General features: G+C 42.0%; 1 protein-coding gene across 1 annotated transcript in view; it reads right to left on the minus strand.

Moving 5' to 3' along the window:
- ADCY2 (adenylate cyclase 2) overlaps window positions 1-18,067 on the minus strand; it is a 387,226-nt gene that overhangs the window by 209,134 nt on the left and 160,025 nt on the right. The gene's annotated exons all lie outside the window — the stretch shown is intronic.

The raw sequence follows: 18,067 nt of genomic DNA on the forward strand, positions 1-18,067 counted from the left end.
GTATATTGGTTTGAGTCAGTATTCTGTAAGAAGAACAATTCTACTTTCTTCTTTTTGAGTGAATTTTTTTTTAAGATTTATTTTTTATTTTTATATTTTTATTTTGTTATATTAGTCACCATACTTTGAGTGAGTTTTAACAGCTTTTCTTTTGTTTACTAATCCCATCCCATGTCCCTCCTCCACTCCATCCTCATTAGTAATAGAGTCCCAAGGAGGAAGAGAGAGATGCAAATATGTTCACAGGGCTTAGCAGAAATGTAATCCACACTCTCTAACTCATGCCTTCCCCGTGCAGATGAGTTCAGGCCAACAACTGTTTTGATTAAAGCCCCTGGCAAGACAAATTCACTTTCTTGAGCTGGAGTCCCCACTCATCGGCTAGTTTATATTAAAATAATATTCACTGAGCTCACGAAATAAGAAACTTCTTTGGTCTTAATACTAAAGTGCTCAACATTGGAAACTTCCACACATGAAAAGTAACTTTTGGTAATATTCCAAAAAAATCTTGGGAGAAACTGCTGACAGGAAGAGCATTATCTGTGGAATATTTGTCACAGTAATTTAGGGCTAAAACCAAGTCTCATATTGGCACTTTTATACCAAAGAATGTCAACCTAATACCTCTCAATGAGTGTTTTGGACACTCAGGCACATATTCCACTGATGTACCTCACAGTTTTTAATGCAATTTTTGCATCATCTCCAGAGTAATAAAACCTTGGAATTTCTCCACTGACAGCAGGCAGCTCAGGTTTCTGGAAGCCAGGATGCCCTGTACCCTTCTGTCCCACAGCATCTCTCTGCCTTGAGGTTCACTGGCCACGACTGCCTCTTGGACTTGGTGCCCCTTCTGTAGATGTCAGGTCCATGGTCCACGCAATTCGATCCCAACCCTACCCCCACCCAGAACCCTAGTCCTGTCTGGACCTGGTTAACACTGCCGCACATGTTATAAAAAGAACAGTAAGTAGACATTGCTGATCAAATCGACTCTTGTGTATGAATAACAAGCCTTTGATCGTATAAGTAACAGGCAGGACCAAAATGAATGCTGCTCTGGGATGTAACAGATAGTGCAGAGATTCATCCAGAAGGGACACCGGGCAGCTGCTCCCACAGCTCTCTCTGATGCTCTCAGTGCTGTTCTTGGCCCCCAAATCCACCCTGAATGAACCAAACCAACCTTTGTATCGTCTCCCAGATAGAAAAGGCATGGTGCCAAAAACATCTAACTAGGAAATTCAAGTAAATAATATAAACCCTCAAGCTATACATTCTATCTTACGTAACACGGTAAATCATAAATTACCAGGAGGAACTCTTTTTCATTAAGTTCACCTTTCCAAAGGAAATAAGCTATGTTTTGCTACTATTTTATAGAGATGCCTTTGTGGGGTGGTGTGTTTATTTTTCTACATCATTAAAGTAGGAGTTTCTTGAAGTTGCCCGGTCCCTGATGAAGCCCAGATTTTTTGTTCCGATTTACTTCATCCCAAGGCTCCCTGCTACAGAATGTGCCTCTGTTTTGCATTTATCGTGGGACCCCTATTCAGTTTACTAATCTGCTGGTCTGCGCACATCTCCAGTGCTGACCCCACGGATATTTAACAGAAACAGGTAAGTGGGCTCTTCTTTACTATTTTACTTATTTTATAGTTTTTTGGGAAGTTCTCAAGATTTTAAATTCTTCAAAAATGTTAGCATTATATATATTTTTCCAGTTCCAGGAAGACACGGACACTGGGTTGGAAGTGCACGCTATCTGCCTGGTGAGTAGGGGTCAGTGGCCACCACAGAACTCCGAGCCCGCTCACTGAGAGCGCGGTCTCCTTCCCCTTTCTTCTGATTTTGTCTTCTGTCTTCCAGACAGAAATTATGCTTTATTTTCACCTAGGATGTGAGACATCTCTTTGACCCTATTTTTCCAGTAGTTTATCAATCACTAATAACAAATCGGTTTTTCATGATAGGACCTTATTTTTAACTTATCCAAAGATATTAATTTCCATTTGCCAGACATTTCCAGAGTCTTTGATCATAATATTTAAAAATGATTTCCAGATGAATTATATTTGGATTAAAAACAAAATCATATTAACAAATATTTAGGAAAACTGTCATAAAACACTGGGAACAGAGAAAATCCTTCTAAACAAGACTGAGACCCAGAGGCAAAAAAGGAAAAGTGTTATGTCTAAGTACCTACAATTTTAAATGGATAGTAAAAGTCACTATAAACAAAGACACGGGATAGGCTTGGGTAAATGTACTTGCAACACATATAAAAAAAATAAAAGCTTAATATTCTGTTATAGATATAACTTGTACAAATTGAAAAGAAAGAAGACAACCCTGTAGGGAGAAAGATTTTCAAAGCTACTTCAAAGATGAAGAGATCTAAATGGCCAATCACCACGAGCATCTTCAAAAGCTAAAACGATTCACCTCCTACTAGAATTTGGAAGATGGCAATGAAACCACAATAAAGTTGAATTCCCTTGAAAATTAAAAAAGGACCACAGATTTAAATAGGAACCACCTGTTTTCAGTTTGAATGCTGTTTGTGATACCAGTGTAAAAATATGAAAAAATCAAAATAGAAATTACAGAAATAAGCTTAATGAGAGTACTAAATATATAAATAATTGAGATGGATTAACTAAAAAAATTAATTAAAACTAACTTTTTAAATGCCCAGAAGCAAAACCACACCAAACTTTTTTTCCATATATATTAACATAACCACATTTTTAAAAAAATATTTCATTTATTTGAGAGAGAGGGAAGGACAGAGAGATGGAAATCACAGAGGGAGAGTGAAAGGGAGACGCAGACTCCCGGCTAAGCAGGGAGCCCGACGTGGGGCTTGATCCCAGGACCTTGAGATCACAGCCTGAGCCGAAGGCAGATGCTTCACTGACTGAGCCCCCCGGGGCCTCAACATGACTACATTTATATTACACGTTCCTGTGGGCTGACTTTGTCTACACCATAACATTCATTACTTTCGGTAGTATTATTGAACTGTATCATGGCCCTGTCAAATAATTTTGCATATTATTTCACCTTTTCTGATGATGGAAGAAGGCGATACTTTCCTAAGGTACTGAACTATCTTCAGAGAGAAAAATCTTGCTTGCTATACATAGCCTCAAATGAACAGCTTACTTTTTTCCCAAATGCGAACAAACACAAAATTCCCAATCTTTTCAATATGCCTTTGAATAAAGAGAACACAGAATTCTAGAATGAGTTATAGAACTATACAACTATTTGTTTTGAAGATTCATTTATTTACTTGGGGGGGAGGGGCAGCAGGAGAGGGAGAGAGAAGCCAGCATGGAGCCTGCCTTGGGACTCAATCCCAGGAGCCTGAGATCATAACCTTAACTGAAACCAAGAGTCAGAGGCTTAACTGTGCACCACCCAGGCACCCCCCCATACAACTATTTTTAAAAACAAAATCTTTTTAAAAAGATAGCCAAAGCTTACATGCAACCTAATTTTGCAGCAGTTTGCCTTGAATTTATACTCTGGTACATGTGTCAGGAAGAGCCGCTATTGTTATCTGAGAAAAGGAAATTAAATGGCAGAAGAAAAGACTTCCAGTATCAATTAATAATCTCTACTATTCTACCATTTTTTCACAAGTGTCCCAAATTTAGCTTTCTTACACTCCTTTTTACCTCATTATCTTTTTGTCTTTCTTGCTTAGCTTAAGTACCGTGACCCCCCAAAATGACTCATTCCCTTCTATCTCCTTTCCAACAGGTCCTGTCAGCTTTGATTCTGATTTCCGTCGATGGAGTCTAAGTATTCCAGCCAGGCGTCTCCGTGCCAGGCACACAGTCTGCCAGCTAACGGTACCTGATGCCCACAGGTGCAGATAAGGAGGGAACAGTGCCATGACCAAGAGGACTTTGGGAATTAGTTGTGAAAGAGCCCATTTCACCTCGCTCAGCCAGTGCAAACTTTATTGGATGGTTTTAACATATCTGGGGGAGAAAGGCTTTGAGGGTGCTTCCTCCCGTGAGAATGACCCCAAGTGCTGGGAGCACCTGGCAGTGCCTCGATGTACGTCAGGGCATGGAAGCTTCTGGAGATCCCTTGGAGGAGAAAGATGGAAACCTGTCTCAGATGCTCGAGCTTCAGGGGGGACAACCGAAAGGAAACACCAAGGAAGGCCGGGCAGAATTTAGGGCTCAGGGAGGGTCCCTGTAGGCTTAGAAAGGATTTCTCAGTAAAATTAGATACTCAGTTCTCCTTTCCTTGATTTTAACGGCTTTGTTTTTGTTGTTTTCCCTTAACTCTGCATTCGGAATTTACTTTGGTGGTGGTTGGATGCAGGTTCTGTCGCCCAGCCAAGGTCTCACACTACTTACTGAATAACCTTTATCTTATTCCCTGGCTGGTAACACCGCCTTTGTAACATCTTAATTCTTTATGTGCTTTAGAATCTGTTTTCTTTGTTCTTTTTTCTCTTCCAGCGCTTGGCAAACTAAGGGCCACAGGCCAAAGCAGGTCTACAGCTTGTTTATGTACAGCTCTTAAGCTAAGAATGATTTCTCTTTTGCATTTTTAAAAGATTGGAAAAAAAACAAAAACGAAAGTAAGCAGTAAGATTTTTGGTGATATATAAAAATTATATGAATTACATGAATTTCGAATTTCAGTGTACATAAAGCTTTACTGAAACTGTTCATTTGTTTATATGGAATAAATGGCCACTTTTGTACTGTAACAGAGATGAACAGTTCGGCTCACAGAGCCAAAATCAGTATTGTCTGGCCCATGATCCGCCAACCATGGTAATAGTCCATTGATCTACTGATTCTAAACCCATAACTGACAAAGCAGATTTTATTAGGTATTATTTATTTATTTTTCCAAGTAAAACACGGAGTTATTTAATCCAATTACTCTTATGGAGTGAACGTTCGTGAGCCCTCCCCTTAATTCATATGGTGATGCCCCAACCCTCAATGTGATAGTATTTGGAGATGGAGCCTCGGGGGTACTTAGAATTGGCTGACATCGAGAAGGTGCTGTCCTGGTCCGACGGAACCAGCACCCCTATAAGAAGAGATTCCAGGGAGCAGTTCTCTCCCAGCATGCAAGAGAAGGCCATGTGATGACGTGGGGAGAAGCGCCAGGCCCCAACCCTACCGGTACCCTGATCTCACACCTGTAGCCTCCAGAAGAGTGAGAAGATAACTTTCTGTCACCTAAGCCACCCAGTCTGAGGTATTACGGTAGCCTAGCAGTCCACACGATGACCAAAAAAGGTCCGTGAGGATGTTAATTGTGTGTTAACATTATAAATGAATTTGGTAGGGACTGACATTTATAATATTTACTATTTCCACCCAAATATGCCCCCACTTCCTACTTATTTGGACTTTTTATGTGTCTCAGGAAAGAATTTTCATTTTTCCAAATATCTCCAATTTTTCTTATTAATTTATTCAGAAAAATCATACATTTGAAAATATCTCCAGTAGAATCATTTCTATTACAGTTTTCTAACTGAATGTTACTGAAATAAGGAAAGTCTTATTAGCTTCTTGCGTTGCTTCACTTTTCTTGATTCTCTTGTGTTTTTCTGGTAACACATTATTTGCAATCACAATAATAGATATTATCGAAGAATAATTGTAAAATTCCACTTTTTCTCTCATATTTATAGGCTTTCTTCTTCGCTGTGACTAACTGCCCTGACTAGTATCATCGTAATAATTTAATAACACTGTGTGTGTCATGGCCTTGCAGTGGGGGGTGGGGCGCGGGATGCCGTGGACACTTGGCAGGTGAACTCCTAACCCATCCTCCCTGTGCTTCTATAACGTCCCTGTGTCCTTACACTTATATTCCCTTTCATGTGCTCTTCTTCTCATTTCTCTCCCTTACTTGTCCAGAACGTATAATGGAATCATTTTTAAATTGATTGTTGCCATTTCCGTTCTTAATTTAAGAGGACAGGCCGCATGCACGCAGTCATCCGGGGAGGTTTTGGTCAGCTCAGCACCTGGCCCAACGTGAGACTCGAGGATGCTGAGATGAACCCACCCGTTCCCTGGAAGGTGCAGGGAACATGCTCACAGTAGACACTGGAGAAGAAGGGGTGGGGGTAGGGGGCCTTCTCATTTTCCTTTGCTTCAGCTTTTATTTTATTTTTTTACCATGCCCATGTATCACATTTATAAGAAACATGAATGCTTTTGATATGAATGAAAAATAAAACTGAGACTAGAATGATCAAATTAAAAAGAAAACAGTATGTGTCCTCGAAGTACCTCGCACCATCATAGGGAAGGAGCCACATGAAGTCATCAAGCTCAAGGTACCGCCTGGGGCTGCCAACGTCAAGTGATGTGCAATTTACCAGGTCATCACCGGGAGCAGGGACCCTGACCTGGGCAGGAAGCAGGGCGAGCTGAGACTTCCTGGAGCAGGTGAGTTGAGTCCCAAGAGATGAGATGAAGTTAGTCATGTGAATAATGTCATGTTGCAGCTCAAAGAGAGGGCTCTGTGCCTCCACAGGCAGGGCTGTGGATCCTAACTCCACCTGTCATGGATTATGTAATTCTGGGGAGCTCCTTCACATCGGAGCCCCTGACTCTTCACCTATAAACCTGGGGGTTAATATCTGTATCTTTCTATGTCTATGTATGTAGCTATCTATTCCTTCCTTCCTCCGATTATCTATTCATCTATCATCTCTCCCTCTGCAGATAGACAGATGGATGCAGGTATGGATGTGAAATTGGATACGCACACGGGCACAGACACAGAGTCTCCGGACCCCTCCAGGTACAAGCTCACATCATGTGTACCTTCATTTGCAACCCCCGCCAGCATTTCAAGTTGCCTCTTCATTCACACGCACGGTGTGATAACAGATCACCGACCGCAGTCTGCAGACCCACAAGGCTACCTCGCCACAGGCCTTTCTCCGACAGTCCTACACACAGATTATCACGAACATGTCTGGGCAAATCAGAGACAGCGCTGAGCCACCTTAACACACCCCCCGGGGAGCACAGCACCCAAGGTCCCCGGCAGGGGCTTATTTGATCTGTTTCCTTCCATGCCAAAAGGCGGCCTGGTAGCCAACGCGATGAAACGTAATTAACTGCGTATTTTCTTTCTGTCACATTTGTCAGAATTCAGGAACAGACTTAGAAATGCCTGCTGCAGCTGTATCACCTGGGCTGAGGGGACCCCAGGGCGAGACAGGGCAGGGAAGTACCAGGAGTGACAGAGGCGGCTAACGGGCAGGTCTGCACACGTATCCAAGCCCTTAACACTGGCTGCTTTTTAAAACTACAATTCTAGTTTGAATTTCCACATTACTCATTTAGTGGCGTTCTTTTTTTCTTGACCCGTAAACTGCCTCTATGATCGTGTCAGGGATTAGTCCAAATCTAAAATACAGTTTTGCCACAAAAATCAAATGAAATGAAATAATAAAATAAAATAAAATAAAATAAAATAAAATAAAATAAAATAAAATATTAGTGAATTGTTTTCCTTCCAAACACAGTCATAATTCTATCCATTGGTCTCAAGACAGAAAAGTATAAACTACGGGGCTGAATCTGGGGACAAGCTTATTCTTGTCTAACACACAATCAAGTATGGTATTTTCCTTTCATTTTTTAAAATTTAAATTCAATTAGCCAACATATAGCACATCATTAGTTTTAGATGTAGAGTTCAGTGATTCATCAGTTGCGTATAACACCCAGTGCTCACCACATCACGCGCCCTCCTTAACGTCCATCACCCGGTTACCCCATCCTCCCACCCACCCCTCTGAAACCCTCAGTTTGTTTCCCAGAGTCAAGAGTCTCTCACGGACGAGGTCCGCATTCCCACGCTTAATCTAGAAAGCCTGCCTTTACATTTATTGCTCTGTCTTACAGCTACTAGAATAGAAGGCAGGTATTTAGGAAACAATAAAATGAATAAGGTATTTTCACTCCTGAAGAACAAGAGTGAGAAGACAGTGCGACAGTGAGCAGAGCGGAGGTGCGGAGCGCCTCGGACAATCTTGCCGATGATTGCTGTTGTCAGTCTTTTAAGTTAAGCCATGCAGGTTTGTGGGTATGATCTTATTCTGGTTTTAACCTGTTCGTTAATGAATCAGAGGCCCTTTCATGGGCTTACGGGGCATTTATATGTGATCCTTTGTGAAATGTCTGATCAGATCCTTTGTCTTGTTTTTGATAGGGTTGTTTTTCTTCCTATTATTGAATTGTAGGAGCTCTTTGTATGTTCTGGATAAAAGGTTTTTGACCTACGTTTGGCAAATACGTTTCCTTATCTGTGGCTTACTGAGTCATGTTCTAAATGGTGTTTTTGATGAGAAAAATTTATTCCCGTAAGGTTCTTCCGTTCTGTGTCCTGCATAAGAAGCCAATCATCTACGTCAGCCCCAACAAAGACGTTCTTTTATATTTCATTTAGCACTTCTATAGTTTTGGTTTTTACATTTAGCTATGAATAGATGATTTGGATTTAATTTCTTTATGATGAAAGGTAGAGATAGAGGTGTTTGTGTTTTTGTTTTTGCTTTTTTCCTGTATATTTGGTTGTTTGAACAGCATTTTGAAGACTTCCATTTACCCATGAGATCACTTTGGCATTTCCGCCCAAAATCCAATGACTGCATGAGCCGGGTCTATCAAGAGCTCTCTGGCCTGCCCCACTGCCCCACGGGCTGATCTTTAGGCCAGCACCAGCTCTGTTGACCACAAAACCAACCAAAGGGAGTAGCTTAACTTTCTTCTACTTTTACATGATAATTGTGATTATCCTAAGTCCTTGGCTGTTCAATGTAAATTTTATAATCAGTTTATAAATCTCTACGAAAAGCCTGTTGGTTTTAAAATTGAGACTGATTGTTTATATACAGCAAGCTTGAGAAAATTTTGAGGCTTCCAATCCATGGAGAGCACAATACAATGCTCCATTTACTTTGGTTTATTTTTATTTTTATCTATCTATCTATCTATCTATTTGAGAGAGAGAGACAGACAGACAGACAGACAGCAGGTGAGGGGCAGAGGGAGAAGCAGGATCCCCGCTGACCTGGATCCCAGGACTCCGGGATCATGACCTCAGCCAAAGGCTAACCAACTGAACCACCCAGGCGCCCCTAATTTGTTTTTTTTTTTTTTTAAGTCTTTCAGCAACTATGTAATTCTAAATGTAGAGATCTCACTTGTCTTTTCTTCAATGTGTTACTAAATATTTTGTTTGTTTACATAGCTATAAACAGAATTCTATTTTTACTTTTATTTTTCATTTTTTTCCTGCCAGTATATAAAAATACAACTGATTTTTGTTGCTTTTGTACCCCTCAACCTTGTTATGTTTGCATATTAGTTCTACTGGTTGTTTACTTGATTCCTGAGGATTTTGTGTGTAAATAATTGGTCCTCTGTGAAGAGACAGTTTTACTTGTTACTTTCTATGTTTTATGTCTTTTATTTCTTTTTCTTGCCTCATTTCACTCATATGACCTGCAGTAAAATATCGAATAGGAGTGCCTTGTTCCAAATCTGAGAGGAAAAGTGTTTAATATTTGGCCACGGTGTAAGGTGTTAGCTGTGTGTTTCATATATGCCCTTTCTTGGTTTAAAAGCGATTCCTTCTCTTCTAAACTGCTGAGAGTCTTTGTCATAGAAGGGTGTTGAATTTTACCGAATGCTTTTCCATTTGTTTCAATATTGACATAGTCACTCTCCTCCATTCTGTAAACGTGGCAGACTAACTTGATTAATTTCCACATGTTAAACTGGCCCTATATTCTTGGGAAAAACCAACATGGTCAAGCTAGATTGTCCTTTGTATATATTTGTGGCTTTGATTTGCTAAGATTTTAGTAAGAGTTTTTGCATATAAATTCATTAGGAAGATGGGTCAGTCCCTTTCTTTCTTTCGAATAGCTTTGCTAAGCTTTTGGTATCCAGGCTTCATAGAATGAGTTGAGAGGTATTCTTTCCATTTCTATTTCTTTAAATGATTTGTGTGAGATTGGTCTTATTTTTTCCCCTAATTATCACCAATTCAGTCAAAGGGGATTTGTCTCTTGCTCTTTTTCATTCTATCAGTTCTATTTTCAGTTATTTGAAACACAGTCATGTATCCTAGACTGTTCTGTCTTCCTCACGGAGGCACCATCAGATTGTGACGTGTCTGGTAACTCTGGGTCTTGAATGAGATCCTCACATGGCCACTGTGGCCTTACAGGGCTTGTCTGTATGGCAGATCCCTCACAACCCGTGTATCTTTAGCCTGTCCCTCCGTTTAAAGTGCATCTCTTGCAAACAGCATAGTACTGGGTCTTGCTTTTTACCTATTCCAGTAATTTCAACCTCTGGGTGTATTTGGTCCAGAGATCTTTGTTTCTATGTATCTGAGGAGGCAACTGATTCTAATTTGAGCCTCCCTTGTTAGAAAGGTTTTTCCCCCTCTAATTTTATTTATTATTTTTTAAATTTAAGGTTTCTCCATGTCTTTTCATGGCTCCATAGCTCCTCTCTTCGTATCCCTGAATCATATGCCACTGCGTGGATGGACTAAGCTTATTTTTCTATTCAGTTGTTGCAAGACATCTGGTTGCTTCCAATTTCTGGCAATTATGCATAACGCTGCTATGAACATGCGTGTGAAGGTTTCTGTGTGGATGTAAGTTTTTTTTTTTAATCTCATTTGGATAAATGAGCACATTTATAGAAGCACAATTACTGGATCTCATAAGAAGACGATATTTTGCTTTGTAAGACATCGCCAAACTGTCTTCCAAAGAGGCTACCCCATCAGGTCTATTAATAATTAATTACCCCTTCATTAATCTGTTTTTGCCAGTGACAAAGCTCCTCTGTGGGTTTTCCTCAGGTTCTTGGGTCTTATGCTCCTGCCCAACTCACTCTCCGGCAAGGGAAAACGGACCACGGGGACCGCCTTGAGCAGGTCGGAGTTCCCCTGGAGCTGGAGGGGAGCCAGCCTCTCCCGAGGGCCCTGGTGAGCGCGGGGGGTGCAGGGAGCCAGGTGCCTCAGAGAGTCGCGCCTGTGCCAGCAAGCAGGACGGCGGAGGGAAGAGCGGCTGACAGAGGGAACCAACAGCCCGGCTGCTGCCTGGCCAGTACGCCTTTTCCCGGCTTTTCCTGCAACTGGGACGTGACTGACATATACAGCACTGTACTAGGGTTAGGGGTACAACGTAACGACTGGAAATGTGCGTATGGCAAAAGGATTACCACAGTAAGTTGTTACCATCCATCACCTCCCAGAATTAGCACAAAACATTCCTCGTGATGAGAACTTCAAAGACCTACTCTCGTGACAACGTCAAATACACACTACGGTTTTGCATGTAGTCCGTTCATTTTAACATAGTTACTAACAAGGCTGGATTAGATCTACTATGTTACTGGTTGTTTTATGTCTGTCCCATCTGCATTATGTTCCTCTTTTCCTCCTCTCTCTTCTTTCCTTTGGGTCAATTGTTTTTGCTTTTTGTTTCTTTAAATTCCATTTCAGTTAATCCGGTGGCTCCTCGGGGGTCTCTCCTTGCTGGGGAGACACATCCCTAACTCTCCCTCCCAACGCACACGGGGACAGGATGCCCCACAGTGGGCAGCAGCTGCCAGCTCTGCCCTGTCCTAGGATTCCGTCCTGCCATTGCTTCTTTCAGGGGTCTGCCTGGGGGCTGTATGGGGTTCACATTCAGCACTGGGGGCTCTCCACCTAAGGCTCTCTCCTCCTGTGCCAGCGGCTGGCGCGTCACCGCACTGTCTCACTGGTGGCCCAGGCCAGGACAACTGCAGACTTCTGAGTTCATCCCTCCGTCCTGCGGCTGACCGAGGCTTCCCCCAGGGCCCCAAACCCAGAAGAACAGAAAACACCTGGACGGGCTGTTCTTTTCATCCAAGGGCCGACTCCCAGCTGCTTCTGCTTCTTCTTGGCCATTCTCCAGTGCTTTTGGGTAGTTTTCTTTCATATTTTATGAGAGTTTTTAGTGTTATCTAGGGGATTAGTCTGAGAGGAGCTACTCTGCCTTCAACAGAGATGAAACTGCGTGGCCCATTGTACAGATGAGGAAAGCTGAAGCCCAGAGGTTAACTCACTTTCCTAAGGCTTACCGTTCCAAGGGGGTAACGTTACAGCAAAAGATGATGACTTTCCCTGCTTGGAAGGAAATGTGTCTGAGCGACCAATGAGGGGTCCTTACTTGCCGGGGTCTCTGTTCTCGCACCCCAGCAGCCTGCCAGGGAAGACTACACGCAGACCCAGAGAAGCTGGCTGTGGACTGCCTTCCACTGGGCGTGTTCAAGGAACTCTGCCCTGCTCAGGGCATGGAGAAGGTAGGGAACAGGGAGAAGGGGAGGGCAGGTCCAGAGGTGGCTCCCTGTTCAAATGTGAACTCACATGGGAAGGGGAGTCCTGCCGCAGTAAGACAGCTCGCTGGGGCGCCTGGGTGGCTTAGTCAGTTAGGTTAAGCCCCTGCCTGGGCTCAGGTCATGATCTCAGGGTCCTGGGATCACGCCCCACCTCAGCAGGGAGTCTGCTTCTCCCTCTCCCTCTGCCCCTCCCCCTGCTCGTACTCTGTCTCTCTCAAATAAATAAATAAAATCTTAAAAAAAAAAAAAAGGGACAGCTCACACCATAGACGCAGGGAAAAGCAAGCTCTGAAAATATCAGACCTACCCACGATCCCCAAACACTCAGTTACCTCAGAGAAATCACATAAACAAATGATACATTCAGTGCAAAAATACCCAAACAACAACAAGGCAAAAAGAAAAAAACAAATAAAAATCTTGCCGAAGAGAAGAATTTCTCTTTTAAAAATACCCAGGCAGCAAGTTGGAGCACATGAACAGCATTCCAGCAGATGGAAAGGGTGAGAAGAAAGAGCTAAGTGTTTATGCCGGGGGGACCCTAATGCTGTATTTACAGAGCTTTCTAAATACAAGAGCGCGGGGCGCGTCCCAGACTTCTCTTGCGCTGTGACCGCTGGCACCAGACAGGTGAGCTCTCCAGGAGGCTGCCTTCTGCAGAAAATCCTCCAAGTGCTCTCAGATGCATCCAGGGCCGAGAAAGCCAATGCCAGGTGACGCCCGTCAGAAACATTCCCGTTCCCTACAGCCTCGATCACCGCATATCATGCTGGTCTCAACTGTCCAGGGTCACAGGACGCACAGAGCAGGCTTGTTGGGTTTTTCCCGTTAGCTGGAGGGAGCACGCGGAGTACCATGGCTTTTCGAGAACACGGGCAGCTTCCACCAAGAGACACACGCTCGTGGTGCGCTCCTGCCAGCCCCCTACGCAGCGGGAACAGCTACTTCTCCCCGACCCCCTTCTCTCCAGATGGGCCCCAGACCGTGACTTCCCTGTTACTCTTGTCAACAATCAAAATGTAAGTGCTTTTAACCCCTTTCCTTGTCTTTGGTCCACTGGGGTCAGGTAACAAATTCTCAAAGCTTCCCTTTCCTTCTCTTCTAGGAGCAGATTTTGTCCCGGAAATTTTCCAAATTTTGTTTTAATTAATTTATTATGAGTAGTTGATTATCTTAATACTGGCGGTTATAAGGAAGCAGTCGAGCGGAAAACAGCACTATCCTAGCGGGTATTTATAACACCAAGGCAGCCCTCTCAGCACGCCCCACCCACCGTGCCACCTTCACAGTCACCTTACTTTACTCCCTGAGTGCAAATCACAGACACCCTTCCTTTTAGAAAAAGCCTGTGTGCCAGGCACACGCACATCAAAATCACACGTATGTATGTTACTTGCAAATCCGGTGGAAGGTAAAACTGTACTAAAATATTCCAAATACAGGATCAATCTAGTTTAAGGTCTTCTACAGAACGTGGAGTAGCCTCACATACACACTTTAAGGACTCTCTTGCATTCCTTGGTCACGTATCTGATACTAAATCACAACTGAAGTGCTCTGTTTAATGTAGCACCAACATTCTCACCCGGTAGGTCTTGCTCTGAGATGTGACCTCTTCAGACTGCCTTTCCCTGGACATCCTGGAATACCCTGGAACCCATTTTGCTGGCTGGCAGAGACTGACAAATGTTGGGAATATTAGACAGTCCGGGAAAAATAGAGTAACAGCATCCCTATTATGAACTCAGGGGACAAAGAATAATTTTCAGGACAAACTCATGAGAAAGGAATTAGGTATCACCCTAAGATGTGGGAACTTCTTAATTAAGACACACACAGATGCGGTGACATGAAAAATTTACATTTTCAGTAAAGATAAATCTATTCAGGTAAACCACACCTGCACACAGATTTTCCTAAAAATAGTCTGCCAACTTCAGACAGGTCTGCAGTTCTACTTGTTAAACAAAATCTGTTTAATATTTGGGGATGTACTAAGAATGGACCCCCTAATAAGAGACCCCTTAACCATGATGTTGATGGGCGTGTGTGTGAAAAAAAAAATGGTTCAATTTCTGTCACGTACACACTGTGTGACCTTTAGCAAGTTACTTAAACTATCAGAGTCTCCCTTTCATCTTCTACAAAATAGGAACACTGCTGTTCTGTGCATTTAAAATCAAGTAATATGTTGGATAACATTGCTTTGTGCCGTGTCTGGCACACAGCAAGCACTCAAAAAATCGTAGGTGTTATTTTTATTTATGCAAGAACCTTTGAGATTCTTGGACTGGATTACAAGTCTTACGCAAGGTGTCATGAGAAGATTCCTTACTTTCTGTAACCCTGTTTCACCGACACCATCCAGCACGTCACTGTCTTGATTCCAAATGCAAACCCAGAAACGCGGATATGGGAGAAAGAGCAGGCATTTGCCATCGGTAAATGATGGGCCTGCCTTTGCCCACTGACCCACGGGAGAACCTCTGGAGTGACAGGAGCACAGTCCCCAGCCACCACCCTTCCCCCAGGAGGCATCCGCGGAGGCTGCAGCCTTCGCACAGAGCCATCTGTGGCAGCCCCGTGACCACTCTGTTACTGCCACCCGCCTCCTGGGAGGGCCTGTGTACAGAACAGTGAGCCAGAAAGAAAACATATTTGGCTCCGCTTCTCTGGGGGCTGGAGGAGGGCAGGCCAAGGATGCTCAGATCCATAGACTTCTGGATAAAGAAGTCTAAGCCCAGAACACCACACCTGGAGGATCGATTTCAACAGCTTTCAGTCGAAACAATACTTCCTTGTTGCTTTAGTAAAGAGCAAAAGGATGGTTCCACTGGCCAAAAATAGACACACACACACACACACATGCTCTCACTCTCTCTCTCTCATAAACAGTCTCAGTATTTCTTAATTCTTGATAAACAACAATGTTGTTTTACAGAGAATTCATTTTAAAAATATCAATTTTGTTTTCCAAAAGATTTGATTATTTGTAATACATTAGATTGTGGGGGTTTTTTTGCACAGAATTATTTTGGTAAAAATGGTCCATGGACATACTTGATTGTAAAAATATAGTTGAAATTTAATTTTCTTAACGGATTCATAATTAGAAGTTAGTCCCGTTCCAAGAGTAATCGTAGAATGAATGGCTTTATCAAGGGTATGCATACCAACAGAACATCCATTAAACTCTGGAAGACCTAAATTTTAGGAATATTTAAAATAAACGATAATATTCAGGGAAATCAACAAAATAAGAGCAAGATATTACTGAAAAATGAATGCGAAACCACCTCATGTTTCCAAAGTCCTACGTCACCCACTCCGTGAGATCAAAATAATTACATCACTGCTGTTTCTGGAACATCTTTCTTAAATTTAAATAAATTACACTGAGTTTTTGAAAACGTATGTTTATTTTGGAACATGGGAAAGACAATCCAGAAAAACAAAATTAAAAATCACCTATAAGCCAAATACCTACCATACAAAATAATCCAGTTCAGTATTTGGCTGTGTGTCATTCCACTGGTTTGTGTTCATGGGTAAACATTTTTCTTTACGAAAATAGAATTGTAATAGTCCTATAACTTTGAAACTTTTTTACATAAAAATGTAAAAATATATTTCCCATTCCTTAATCTAAAGCTTTATATGATTTTTTTAAATATAACAACATTTATTTAAGCCATTCCCTATTGTCAGATACTTCCCTCTTTCCGCTTTTTGCCTTTATAAAATATACCAGGATAAACATTCTTGGAAGCTAAATTTCTGCACACATTCATCAGTATTTCCTTAGGATACATGATGACAAGTGTCACTTATAGGCCAAAGGGCATTCCACAAGAGAAAATCATTGTCGTATGTTAACAGATTGCCCTCTAAACACAGGATCTATTGAAAGGTCACAAATAGTGTAGGAAGAGGATCCTTTGTACAAGTTCTCATCAACCTACGTTTTACATGTATTTGAAAGCTTTGCCACTTCGCTTGAGGATGCTTTAATTTCAACACTGTGAATGACAGTCACATCTGATGTGTGTGTGTGTGTGTGTGTGTGTGTGTGTGTGTGTGTGTGTGTGTGAACTGCTCCACATCCATAGCCCATGGTCCCCTCTCCCTGGCCTATTACTGGTTTCTGAATTCATTTGAAAACATTTCTTTATCCATTCAAAAAATCAACTCGGACAGAATGGGAGAAGATATTTGCAACTGAAACTACAGATAAAAGGCTGGTATCCAAGATCTATAAAGAACTTCTCAAACTCAATACACAAGAAACAAATAATCAAATCAAAAAATGGGCAGAAGATAGGAACAGACACTTTTCCAACGAAGACATACAAATGGCTGACAGACACATGAAAAAATGTTCAAAATCATTAGCCATCAGGGAAATTCAAAGCAAAACCACATTGAGATACCACCTTACACCAGTTAGAATGGCAAAAATGGACAAGGCAAGAAACAACAAATGTTGGAGCGGATGTGGAGAAAGGGGAACCCTCTTACACTGTTGGGTGGAATACAAGTTGGTACAGTCACTTTGGAAAACAGTGTGAAGGTCCCTCAAAAAGTTAAAAAAAGAGCTACCCTATGATCCAGCAATTGCATTACTGGGTATTTACCCCAAGGATACAGACGTAGTGAAGAGAAGGGCCATATGCACCCCAATGTTCATAGCAGCATTGTCCACAATAGCTAAACTGTGGAAGGAGCCGAGATGCCCTTCAACAGATGACTGGATTAAGAAGATGTGGTCCATATATACAATGGAATATTACTCAGCCATCAGAAAGAACGAATACCCAACATTTGCAGCAACATGGACGGGACTGGAGGAGATTATGCCAAGTGAAATAAGTCAAGCAGAGAAACACAATTATCATATGGTTTCACTTATTTGTGGAACATAAGGAATAGCAGGGAGATCGGTAGAAGAAGGAAGGGAAGAATGAAGGGGGGGTAAACAGAAGGGGGGATGAACCACGAGGACTATGGACTCTGGGAGACAAACTGAGGGTTTCAGAGGGGAGGGGGGTGGAGGGATGGACGAGTCCAGTGATGGGTCTTAAGGAGGGCACGTATTGCATGGAGCACTGGGTGTTATACGCAAACAACGAATCATGGAACACGACATCAAAAACTAAGGATGTACATATGGTGACCAACATAGCATAATAAAAAAATTTTTAAATAAAAAAATAAATAAATAAATCAACTCGGTACCACAGATGCTGCAAATGTTTTCCCAGTTTTTTATATGATTTATATTATTACTTAGGATAATTGTTACGTAAAGAAATTAAAAAGACATGCAGTCAAATCTCCAAGTCTTTCCCCTTGTCTGTCTCTTTTTAGAGCCATGAATCCATTTCCCCTACAATATGGAAAAGAGGTGATTACTGGTCACTCCTGTGAACAGAAGCCTCAGGACACCCCCTGCACGGCCCTCCCCTGAAGATACACTGAACCTTTTCTTGTACCTTATGTGAACATGACTTCACATGTTAATTATTTTCCTCTATTTAATGTCATGTTACTAATTTCATAAGGTAGATTTTCAAAAAACAAGTTTCACTCTTCAAATCATGACCAAAACAATACCAACTCTGAATGTATTAGTCTGCTTGGGCTGTCGTAAT

Source organism: Ursus maritimus, unplaced genomic scaffold (assembly GCF_017311325.1).
Source record: "Ursus maritimus isolate PB19 unplaced genomic scaffold, ASM1731132v1 scaffold_15, whole genome shotgun sequence".
In the NCBI taxonomy this organism is placed as follows: Eukaryota; Metazoa; Chordata; class Mammalia; order Carnivora; family Ursidae; genus Ursus; species Ursus maritimus.